Below are 12,539 nucleotides of genomic sequence, written 5' to 3'. Positions count from 1 at the left end.
TATGATATATATTAATCTAAATTTTTTTTTTCTCACATATATAAACATATTTCCACATAATCTCATGTAATATATTATGCGAAAATGATCAAAAAATTATATTTTATATATTCGACTTGGAATTGCAATATATTAATGTAGAAGTTATTAGTTTTGAGTTGTTCAATTTGTTATTTTATTATTTCTAAATCTTTATATATTAAATTGTGCCAACTTTATCTACTTAATTATAATTATAAGAAGTGAAAATGAATATGATAAAGCTGATATAATCATATAAAAATAATTAAAATAAATAAATATGATATATTCATTGAAAAAACAAATATAACAAGAATAAAAATGAACATGATGAAAACAAATTCATTCTTATTAGAAGAGATGGCCTATAATCATTGAAAAATTATACAAACGTTTACACAACTAATTAACAAAAATATATTTAATTCATAATTTTGTGTGATTTTATTCATTTTACATTCAACTATTATTTTGGTTTCCAAAATAAAGTTGTTATTAATCTCAAGACAAAATATTATTTATTAGTTTATTTTTTAATTATGTATCGGTTAAACAAGAGAATAAATAAATATGATATATTCATTGAAAAAACAGATATAACAAGAATAAAAATGAACATGATGAAAATAAATTCATTCTTATTAGAAGAGATGGTCTATAATCATTGAAAAATTATTCAAACGTTTACACAACCAATTAACAAAAATATATTTAATTCATAATTTTGTGTGATTTTATTCATTTTACATTCAGCTATTATTTTGGTTTCCAAAATAAAGTTGTTATTAATCTCAAGACAAAAGATTATTTATTAGTTTATTTTTTAATTATGTATCGGTTAAACAAGAGAAGAGAAAAGATTAAACTTTAAATTTTATTATTTTTATTGTTTTTAAAGAACACATATATAATTGGAATAAAAGTGAAAATGATGAAAAAAATTATCTTCATGATTTAAAGAAGTGAATGTATAATATTTTATCATTATGTCAATACTATGTTTAAAAAAGTAGCATTTGATTAATTTGTAAAAATTTTAGTTGGTTGAGATATATTAACTTATAAGTGGCTCTTGTAATCTTGAATATAAATTAGATGTATGCACACATATTTAGAGGCTCTTACATTAGCAATCAAATTTTTGTCACATACTATAATAAAATTTAAGTTTTTTTTCCTTTGTGTGCAATCATTTCAATTTAAAAAAACAAAGAGTTAGGTTACACTAAAGAATGAGTTATTACAACGTAAAATAACAAATTTGACTAAATTATCTGTTTAAATATTAGCTAAATTACAAAGAATATGATGAAAGGAGATATAAACAAAGCCACTACAAGCTGCTTTAATATTTCAAAAGAGACCATAAAATCTCTAAAGTTTAACCATCGAATTTGAGAAGAATGATAAATTCCAAGCAATCTGAGAAACGTGTCAAGTGATTGATACTCGAAACTTTTAAAAAATGAAGCACTGAAAATAGAGTAAGAGGTTCCGTCATTAAGGCGAAGGAGATTGAGGTATCCGAAAAAGATTTTTGGAATAACATTGCATCTAACAGAGTTTTAACAACCCAACCTGAACCACAAAGGTAACAATTAGCTGACCAAGCAATATCCGAATACATTAGGTAAATTTCAAAACAACGAGGATAGACCAATATCACTTACCGCAACGGATTTCGTGTGGGTATTTCTAAATCTATTACTAATAAAAGTTAAAGTTATATCTCTCTAAAAGTGTTCACATAGGATTTAAAGTTCAATTTTATTGGTCCACATCAATATTCAAAACTAAAAAAATTCCACATTTAAAAATTATATTGTTAACAAAAAATATATTTATAGAAATTTTTTTAAAATAATAGTGTCAACAAATTTTTCTATTATTAATAACAGTTAAAGTTATATTATTTTCAAGGCATCCGCATCAGTATTTAAAAATTCAATTTTATTCGTATATCAAAATTGTAAATTAAAAAAAGTTTCTTAATTCTACTATTATTGTTAAGATAATAAATTAAAAACTAAAGAGTTCTATTAACAAAAAACAACCTGATATTAAAATCGTCAATATCACTGTTTAAGTTACAAATTTAATTTGTTATCTATAATAAAAATATATCCTACTTATACAAGATTAAGTTATTTGATTTTAAAATTTTTCACGTAAAATTTTAAATAACTAATAACTATGATTTATATTTATCTAAATTTTTGTTACATATGCAAAAAAAAAATTTCACATAACCTCATGTCATATATTATGCAAAAATAATAAAAAATATATTTTATATATTCGATTTGAAATTGCAATAGATTAATCGAAATTCTTAGTTTTTAGTTTTTCAATTTGTTATTAATTTTTCTATATTTATATGTATTAAATTGTACCGGTTTTTCCTACTTAATTATAATTAGAAAAAGTGAGAATGAATATAATGAAACTGAATATAATCATACAAAAATCTTTAAAATATATAAATAAGATTGAAAAAAATATATATAACAAGAATAAAAATGAACATGATAAAAAAAAATTTCATTCTTATTAGAAAAGATGATGTATAATCATTGAAACACAACCAATTGACAAAAATATATTTAATTCATATATTTTGTGTGATTTTATTCATATCAAATTCAACTATTATTTTGATTTCAAAACTAAAGTTTTTATTAATCTCAAAGTAAATATTTTATTTATTAGTTTGTTTTTTAAATTAAAAAATCAAATAAGATTTTTGTATTGGTTAAACAAGAGCAGAAAAAACAAATTTTAATTTTTTAAATGACACATATATAATTAAAATAAAAGTGAAAATGATAAAAAAACTTTTTTTCTTTTTAATTTAAAGAAGGGAATATATAATATTTTATCATCATGTCAATACTATGTTAAAAAAATAGCATTTGATTAATTTGTAAAAATTTTAGTTAGTTTGAGTATATTAACTTATAAGTGTTTGATAAAATAACAAATTACGACATATATATATTAAAACAAAAATTGTTAAAACATCACAATTTACATTAAAATTATTATATTACATCATAGTATTTTTAATATATTATCAAAATACTAATATATAAAATTTATATCATAAAAATATAATTAGTTATATATAATTTTTTATCAACAAAATCTCCACCCTACGCGTGGGTGCAAAATCTAGTATACTAATAAAAGTTGAAGCTATAGGTTTCTAAGGGTGTCCACATAGGATTTAAAATATAATTTTATTGGTCCACATCATCATTCAAAAATAAAGAAAATTTACAAAATTTTAATATTATTGCTGAATAAAAATATTAAGAAAGTTTATAAATTCTAATATTATTGCTGAATAAAGAAATTCTGTATAAATTTTTTATTGGTCTACCTCGACATTGAAAATTAAAAAGTTTCCAAATTCTATTATTGTTTTTAAAAATTATTAAAGATAAAGAAATTATACATAAAATTTCTATTAATAAAAGAACCTAAAATAAATAATATTAAAATAGGAGACCATAAAATCTCCAAAGCTTTACCACCAATTTTGAAAAAAATGATAAATTCTAAACAATACGAGAAACATGTCAAGTGATTGATACTCGACACTTTTGAAAAAGAAGTTATGTTATTAAGACAAAGAAGACTCAGGTATCCAAGGAAGATTTTTGAAATAACATGACATTTGATGGGGTTTTAACAATATAACTTTAACCACAAAGGTTACAATTAGCTGACCAAACAGCATCTGAATACATTCGGTAAGTCTCAAAACAAAACACTCAAAATAGAGAAAGAAATTCTTTAGATGGTGTCCACATAGGATTTTAAAAGGTAATTTTATTAATCCACATCAATATTCAAAATCAGGAAACTTTACAAATTCTAATAGTATTGTTGAATAAGGAAATTAAGAAAGTTTACAAATTCTAACTATTTCTGAATAAAAATTCTATATAAATTTTTTATTGGTCCACCTCAACATTGAAAATTATTTTTTTTTCAAATTCCATTATTATTTTTAAGAATTATTAAAGATAAAGAAATTATATATAAAATTTTTATTAATAATAAAAAACTAAAATAAATAATATTAAAATTAAAAATTTTAAATTTAAATTAGATCTACACACACATATTTAGGGACTCTTACATTAGTATCCAAATTTTTGTCACATAACCATTTCAAATAAAAAAAAACAAAAAATAGAGTTAGGTTTCACAAAAAATGAGTCATTACAACGTAAAAGAACCAACTTGGCCCAAACTATAAGTTTAACTATTAGCTAAATTACAAAGAATATAATGAAACAAGATATAAACAAAGCCATTACAAGCCGATTTAATATCGAAAAAGAGACCAAAAAATCTCTAAAGCATGGCCACCGAATTTGAGAAGAATGATAAATTTCAATCAATATGAGAAACATGTCAAGTGATTGATACTCGACACTTTTAAAAAACAAAGCACTAAAAATAGAGAAAGAGGTTCCGTCATTAAGACGAAGGAGATTGAGGTATTTGAGAAAGATTTTTGAAATAATAAGGCATCTAATACAGTTTTAACAACCTAACATTAACCACAAAGGTAACCATTAGCTGATCAAGCAGCTTCCAAATACATTCGGTAAGCCTCGAAACAAGGAGACGAGACCAAAATCATGACACTTTTAAAAAACAAAGCACTGAAAATAGAGAAAGAAGTTCTATCATTAAGCCAAAGATTGAGGTATCTGAGGAAGATTTAAAAGGTCAATTTTATTAATGTACATCAATAACTAAAATTCAAAAAAATTTCTAAATTAAAAAAAAATTACATTGTTAGTAAAAAACAATATAGAAAAATTGTTAATTAAAACTATTATATTATGAATAACAGTTAAAGCTATATTATTTTCAAAGCATCCACATCAGCATTTAAAAATTAAATTTTATTCGTATATATCAAAATTGTAAATTTAAAAACAATTCCTAATTCTATAAAGAAAATAAATTAAAGAATAAAAAATCTCTAATGACAAAAAAAAACATAATATTAAAATCTTCATTATTACTGTTTAAATTATAAATTTAATTTATTATCTATAAAACTATATGCTACTTATACAAGTTTATGTTACTTGATTCTAAGGCTTTTTGATATGATCGTGATGAGCTCAGAGGAGGAGGAACCAGAGGTAGCTGGCAGGATCACTCGTTCCAGAGCTAGAGAGATGGCTAAGGAGGCTCACGCACTCATTGCCACAGAGGACAGCGATCACCAGGAGGCTGGAGCCCACATCTTCAACATCTCTATCTTGAAGAATGAAGAACCCAGTAACAATGACTAGGTAACTTAGGTGATGATTCTGTACTCTTTTCCTTGGTGAGGATTTTGGAAGGCAAGGAGGTTCTTCTCCAAGGTTTTTAACGAGGCAGAAATCATTGCTACGTCGAGTTACTTAGAAGTTGTTACTAATGGGTAATAATGTGCAAAGTCACAATGACTTGTGCACTAGTTGTTTTAGGCGCACCACTTAGGATTTAGAAAGGACGCCTCGCTGTTTTATTTTTAAATCAAACTTCGTGTTGTTTTTATTTCAGACTTCGTGTAGTTTGTTATTAGGGCTGCGATTTTCTCTCTTACTCTATAAAGTAGAGAAAATCGCCTATGTCATATGGAGTGAAGAATTTTGATCAAACTTTTAACGTGTTCTTCTCTCTTTGATTTCTGAGAACTAAAAAAAAACTCTGAAATCCGAATCTCTTAAAAACTAATCTGTTTACAAGAGATTCTTCTATCCCACCATTCCATCGGTTCTATCTCTTCCACCATACCATCGATTTGAGAAACCAAACCATCATCTCCCTTCATCGATCCGCCGCACCATCACACATCCACGACTCGATCCGCCGAGTATCCATCATCCTCATCAAGCCATCATCGTGTCACCACCACCACCATATCGCCTCATCGATACAGCCTGTTCATTACATCGCTGCCTCTATTGCCTTGTTCTTCAGAGTTGATCACCTAGGATCGTATCACGTGGTATCAGAGCCAACTCTGAACCAAAGGCTGAGAATTCTCTAACCCTAATCGCGATTTTTGATCTAAATTTGTAATCTGGATTCGTGCTTCAATTGTTAGGGCTTAGCGAGTTCGGTATTGTATGCATCGAACTGATTTTTTTTATTTGCTGTATAATTATCGTGTTTTGCGTTAAGTCTGTTTTGTGTCAAGTCAAGTTTGTTAGGTTCCTGCTGTTAGATCGAGTTAGATCGTGTTTAGCTGTTTATCTGCTTCGAGTCGAGTCTGAGAGATCGTGTCTAGGGTTCCTGCTGTATCGTTTGTTTTCTCGTTTAGGTTTATTAGAAGTTTTCGTGGTTTGTGTCGCTATACTTCTAGGGTTTTCGGCTGTTTCGTTTAGATTTGATAAGAGAGTCTTGTATTTTCGTTTGTTAGTTTATAAAAAAAAAAAAAAAAAATTTCGTTAAATTTCATTAGTTTCGTTAAGTTAGTTTTTAGATTTCGTGGGGATCTTTTAATTTTTTTTTATGATGCGTTTAGTTTTGCTGTTTTTGTGATTCTTTCTAAAACAAGTTACTGCGAGTTCTTTTTAAAAATTTTTTTTCAGGTACCATGGAGCTTTCGGCTGAGGCAATGGAAGCTCTGAACCGAGCAATGTCTCAGCAAATCAAAGAAGCGAATCAAGCCATAGCAACTCAGCTCACCCAACAAATCGAACAACTCAACGACAAGTTCGAGACCAAGATGAGTGATCTGCTCAAAGATCTCAGTGCAAGTGGAGAAGAGTCGTCTCAAACTCCAACTCCGTCAGAAGCAATGCGCTTAGCTAAGGGTAAAGGGCATATAGGATCTTCCCGGAAACTTCCACGCCACCCAACACCTTCCGAAGCCAGGACTAAAGCTAAGTCCAGTCGAAGCCAGATTGGGGGCAGAGAGACTACGTTTAATCCGAGGAGGAACCCTACTGGTGCAGATCGAGATGGCCCAAGGGTAGATCGTCAGAACCGCAGAGAGGAATATATTGCTGGGCATCGAGTTACCCTGGAATCAGACCCAGAATACTATGAGGAGGACGAAGCTTCTGATCATAGCAGAGAAACTGTGAGACGAGATGGAGGCTGAGGACATGGTCGAGATTATGATCCTCTACGTCAGCAGCTGCGTCACATCAAAATCCAGTATCCTCCTTTCCACGGAACTAATGATCCCGAAGCTTATCTAGATTGGGAAAGGAAGATGGAGTCTAATTTTCTGGTCCAAGGAACCTACGAGCTCAACAAGGTGAAAATTGCAGTTTCAGAATTTCATGGGTATGCGCTTCTGTGGTGGGAGCAGTTGGGAGTCACCAGAAATCGCCTGAGGGAACTTCCGATTACTACTTGGGATCAGCTTATTATACAGATGAGGAAGCGGTTCGTTCCGGCCCATCACCAGCGCGAAATGCTCAACAAGCTCAGGCGCCTCGTCCAAGGTACGAAGTCTGTTCGAGATTATTATCAAGAATTGGAAACTTTGCTCATTCGTGCAGATTTACGAGAAGGCGAAGAGATGGTAATGTCGAGATTTCTTGGAGGACTTAACCGAGAAATTCAAGACAAGGTGGAACTTCAGGATTTCGCAGATATACAAGAGATGGTGCATAAGGCTGAATTGGTGGAATCTCAAGTCAAGAGGCGAATCATCAAGTCCACATTCACGCCTAGTGTACCTAAGCCTAAGGAGATCAGCAAGCCAGCTTACTCCAGGGACATCAAACCGCCCTCTACTGGAGTTAAAGAAGAAGCTAAAGCTGAGTTCAAGCCTCGAGGTGGCACTTCTATCAGCAATGTGAGGTGTTTCAAATGTCAAGGAATGGGACATTACTCTCGAGATTGCCCAAACAAGAAGGTTTTCTTGTTACATGAAGGAGGAGAGATAGTTCCTCAAGAGGATTCAGAGGCCGAATATGAATTAGAGGAAGAGGAAGAAGCTGCTGCTGTGGGCGAGATGCTGGTTGCCAGAACGACTTTGAGTGTTCAGAGTCAACCTGAAGAGACTTGTCAGCGAGAGAACCTGTTCCATACGAGATGCTTCATTCAAGGAAAAGTTTGTAGCCTGATCATAGATGGAGGAAGTTGTACTAATGCTGCAAGCGAAGAGATGGTTAAGAAGCTCCAGCTCAAGACTATTCCTCATCCAAGGCCGTATAAGCTTCAGTGGTTGAATGACAGTGGGGCCTTGACCGTATCTCAGCAAGTTATGGTTTCTCTATCTATTGGGAAGTATGAAGATGAGATTCTATGTGATGTTATTCCCATGGGTTCGAGTCATGTGTTGCTAGGCAGACCGTGGCAATCAGATCGTAGGGTGATACACGACGGTTATACCAACAAGCACTCATTCGAATTCAAAGGTCACAAAATTACCCTCCTACCTCTCACGCCTACCGAGATTTACCAGGATCAGATCCAGATGAAGCTCAAGGAGAAGGAGAAAGTCGCCAACAGCCTCTACATAAACCACAGTGAATTTTCTAAACTCTTTGATCCTGAAATGACTACTTTTATGTTTGTGTACAAGGAATCCCTTGTTAGTACTAACCCTTCACAGGAGCTTCCTAGTGCTATGTTTGAGATTTTGCAGGAATACAAGGACGTTTTTCCAGTAGAAATTCCACCAGGGCTACCTCCAATTCGCGGGATAGAGCATCAGATTGACTTGGTACCAGGATCAGCCTTACCTAACAGGCCAGCATACCGAACCAATCCTGTAGAGACTAAGGAGCTGCAGAAGCAAGTGGAAGAGCTGATGAGCAAGGGACATATCCGAGAAAGCTTGAGTCCATGTGCGGTTCCAGTTCTGTTGGTGCCAAAGAAAGATGGTTCCTGGAGGATGTGTGTAGACTGCCGAGCTATCAACAACATCACGGTGAAGTATAGGCATCCGATTCCAAGACTAGACGATATGCTGGATGAGCTCTGTGGATCGACAATCTTCTCTAAGATCGACTTGAAGAGTGGATATCATCAGATCAGAATGAAGGAAGGGGATGAGTGGAAGACGGCATTCAAGACAAAGCAAGGACTCTACGAGTGGCTGGTTATGCCGTTTGGCCTCACCAATGCTCCCAGCACCTTCATGAGACTAATGAACCATGCCCTGAGACCATTCATTGGCGTGTTCGTAGTGGTGTATTTCGACGATATCCTCATCTACAGTAAAGGTTTGGAAGAACATCTAGATCACATCAGATCGGTTCTTGATGTTCTTCGCTCTCAATCTCTCTTTGCTAATTTATCTAAATGTTCATTCTGCACTAACGAAATTGTTTTCTTAGGCTTTGTAGTAAGTGCAGGAGGAGTTAAAGTAGATGAAGAGAAGATAAAAGCTATCAAGGAGTGGCCAACCCCCAAGAATATTGGAGAAGTCCGAAGTTTCCATGGCTTAGCAGGATTCTACAGGCGTTTTGTTCGTGATTTCAGCACCATAGCCGCGCCCTTAACAGAAGTAATCAAGAAAGACGTGGGGTTCAAGTGGGGAGAGGCGCAAGAACAGGCTTTTACAGCCCTTAAAGAGAAGCTTATCAATTCGCCCTTACTAGTACTTCCTGATTTTACTAAGACTTTTGAGATTGAATGCGATGCTTCTGGTGTAGGTATTGGCGCAGTTCTTATGCAGGATAAGAAGCCCGTTGCTTACTTCAGCGAAAAGTTAGGAGGATCAACGCTGAATTATCCCACGTATGACAAGGAGTTATACGCATTGGTTCGAGCTCTCCAGACGTGGCAGCATTACCTATGGCCTAAGGAATTCGTCATTCATACCGATCACGAGTCTCTAAAGCACCTCAAGGGTCAGCAGAAACTTAACAAAAGACATGGGCGATGGATGGAGTTCATTGAGACATTCCCCTCAATTGTTAAGTACAAAAAAGGTAAAGATAATGTGGTCGCAGACGCATTATCCCGGAGGTACACTCTTATTTCGACTTTAACATCAAAGTTGATTGGATTTGAATACATTAGAGATCTTTATGAATCTGATACTGATTTTTCTGAGAGCTATGCCAAATGTCATAAGTTTGCCTGTGAGAAATTTTATAGACAGGATGGATACTTGTTCTTCAGTAACCGATTGTGCATACCACGAGGATCTATTCGAGAGTTACTGGTACGAGAAGCTCATGGAGGTGGATTAGCTGGACATTTCGGTGTCACAAAGACACTTCTTGGGCTACAAGAGCACTTCTACTGGCCGAACATGAAGAAGGACGTTGAGAAAATCTGCTCTAGATGTGTCGTATGTAAGATGGCTAAGAGTAAAGTTCAACCTCACGGTTTGTATACTCCTTTGCCTATTCCTTCTCAACCTTGGACTAATATTTCTATGGATTTTGTAGTTGGCTTACCTCGCACCAGAAATGGTAGAGATTCTATTTTTGTAGTTGTTGACAGGTTTAGCAAGATGGCTCACTTCATCGCTAGCCACAAGACATATGATGCTGTGAATGTAGCTAACTTGTTTTTCAGGGAAGTAGTACGACTGCATGGAATGCCACAGGTTATCGTTTCAGATCGAGACACGAAGTTCTTAGGACACTTTTGGCGAACGCTTTGGGCTAAGCTGGGAACAAAGCTCTCATTCTCAACTACATGTCATCCTCAGACCGATGGACAGACCGAGGTGGTGAATAGAATGTTGTCTACACATCTAAGGACTTTGGTGAAAAGTAACCTCAAGACATGGGAAGAGTGCCTGCCTCATGTCGAGTTTGCTTACAATCACGCTAAGCATTCTGCTACTCTCTTTTCTCCTTTTGAAATTGTATATGGGTTTAATCCACAATCACCTCTAGACTTGATCCCTTTGCCTTTAAGTGGAAAATGCAGCTTGAATGGCAAGGAGAAAGCTGAACAGGTCCGAAGAATACATGCTAAGGCTAAGGAGAACATCGAGAAGAAAACAAAGCAGTATGAGAAGCATGCCAACAAAGGACGAAAGGAGCTGATTTTCGAAGAAGGAGATCTGGTGTGGATCCATCTGAGGAAGGAGCGATTTCCAGCTGAGCGAAAGAACAAACTAATGCCCAGAGTTGATGGACCATTCGCAGTCATCAAAAGAATCAACAACAACGCCTATCAGATTGATCTTCAAGGTAAGTATGATGTTTCTGATACGTTCAATGTTTCTGACTTGCTTCCTTTTGTTGCAGATTCAGATTTGAGGGCAAATCCTTTTCAAGAGGGAGAGGATGATATGATCGTGACGAGCTCAGAGGAGGAGGAACCAGAGGTAGCTGGCAGGATCACTCGTTCCAGAGCTAGAGAGATGGCTAAGGAGGCTCACGCACTCATTGCCACAGAGGACATCGATCACCAGGAGGCTGGAGCTCACATCTTCAACATCTCTATCTTGAAGAATGAAGAACCCAATAACAATGACTAGGTAACTTAGGTGATGATTATGTACTCTTTTCCTTGGTGAGGATTTTGGAAGGCAAGGAGGTTCTTCTCCAAGGTTTTTAACGAGGCAGAAATCATTGCTACGTCGAGTTACTTAGAAGTTGTTACTAATGGGTAATAATGTGCAAAGTCACAATGACTTGTGCACTAGTTGTTTTAGGCACACCACTTAGGATTTAGAAGGGACGCCTCGCTGTTTTATTTTTAAATCAAACTTCGTGTTGTTTTTATTTCAGACTTCGTGTAGTTTGTTATTAGGGCTGCGATTTTCTCTCTTACTCTATAAAGTAGAGAAAATCGCCTATGTCATATGGAGTGAAGAATTTTGATCAAACTTTTAACGTGTTCTTCTCTCTTTGATTTCTGAGAACTAAAAAAAAAACTCTGAAATCCGAATCTCTTAAAAACTAATCTGTTTACAAGAGATTCTTCTATCCCACCATTCCATCGGTTCTATCTCTTCCACCATACCATCGATTTGAGAAACCAAACCATCATCTCCCTTCATCGATCCGCCGCACCATCACACATCCACGACTCGATCCGCAGAGTCTCCATCATCCTCATCAAGCCATCATCGTGTCACCACCACCACCATATCGCCTCATCGATACAGCCTGTTCATTACATCGCTGCCTCTATTGCCTTGTTCTTCAGAGTTGATCACCTAGGATCGTATCACTTTTCATGTAGAATTTGAAATAACTAATAATTATAATTTATATTATTTTTTTTTTCACATATGCAAAACATATTTCCACATAATCTCATGTAATATATTATGCAAAAATGATCAAAAAATTATATTTTCTGTATTCGATTTGGAATTACAATAGATTAATGTATAAGTTTTTAGTTTTTAGTTGTTAAATTTTTTTTTCATTTTTCTAAATTTATATGTATTAAATTGTATCGACTGCCTACTTAATTATAATTAAAAGAAGTAAGAATGAATATGATGAAACTGAATATAATCATACAAAAATTATTAAAATAAATAAATATGATCTATTAGTTGAAAAAACAGATATAACAAGAATAAAAATGAATATGATGAAAAAAATTATTCTTAT

Source organism: Eutrema salsugineum, unplaced genomic scaffold, assembly GCF_000478725.1.
Source record: "Eutrema salsugineum unplaced genomic scaffold, Eutsalg1_0 scaffold_16, whole genome shotgun sequence".
NCBI classification, from domain to species: domain Eukaryota; kingdom Viridiplantae; phylum Streptophyta; class Magnoliopsida; order Brassicales; family Brassicaceae; genus Eutrema; species Eutrema salsugineum.
Note: the sequence above shows the minus strand (reverse complement) of the source record.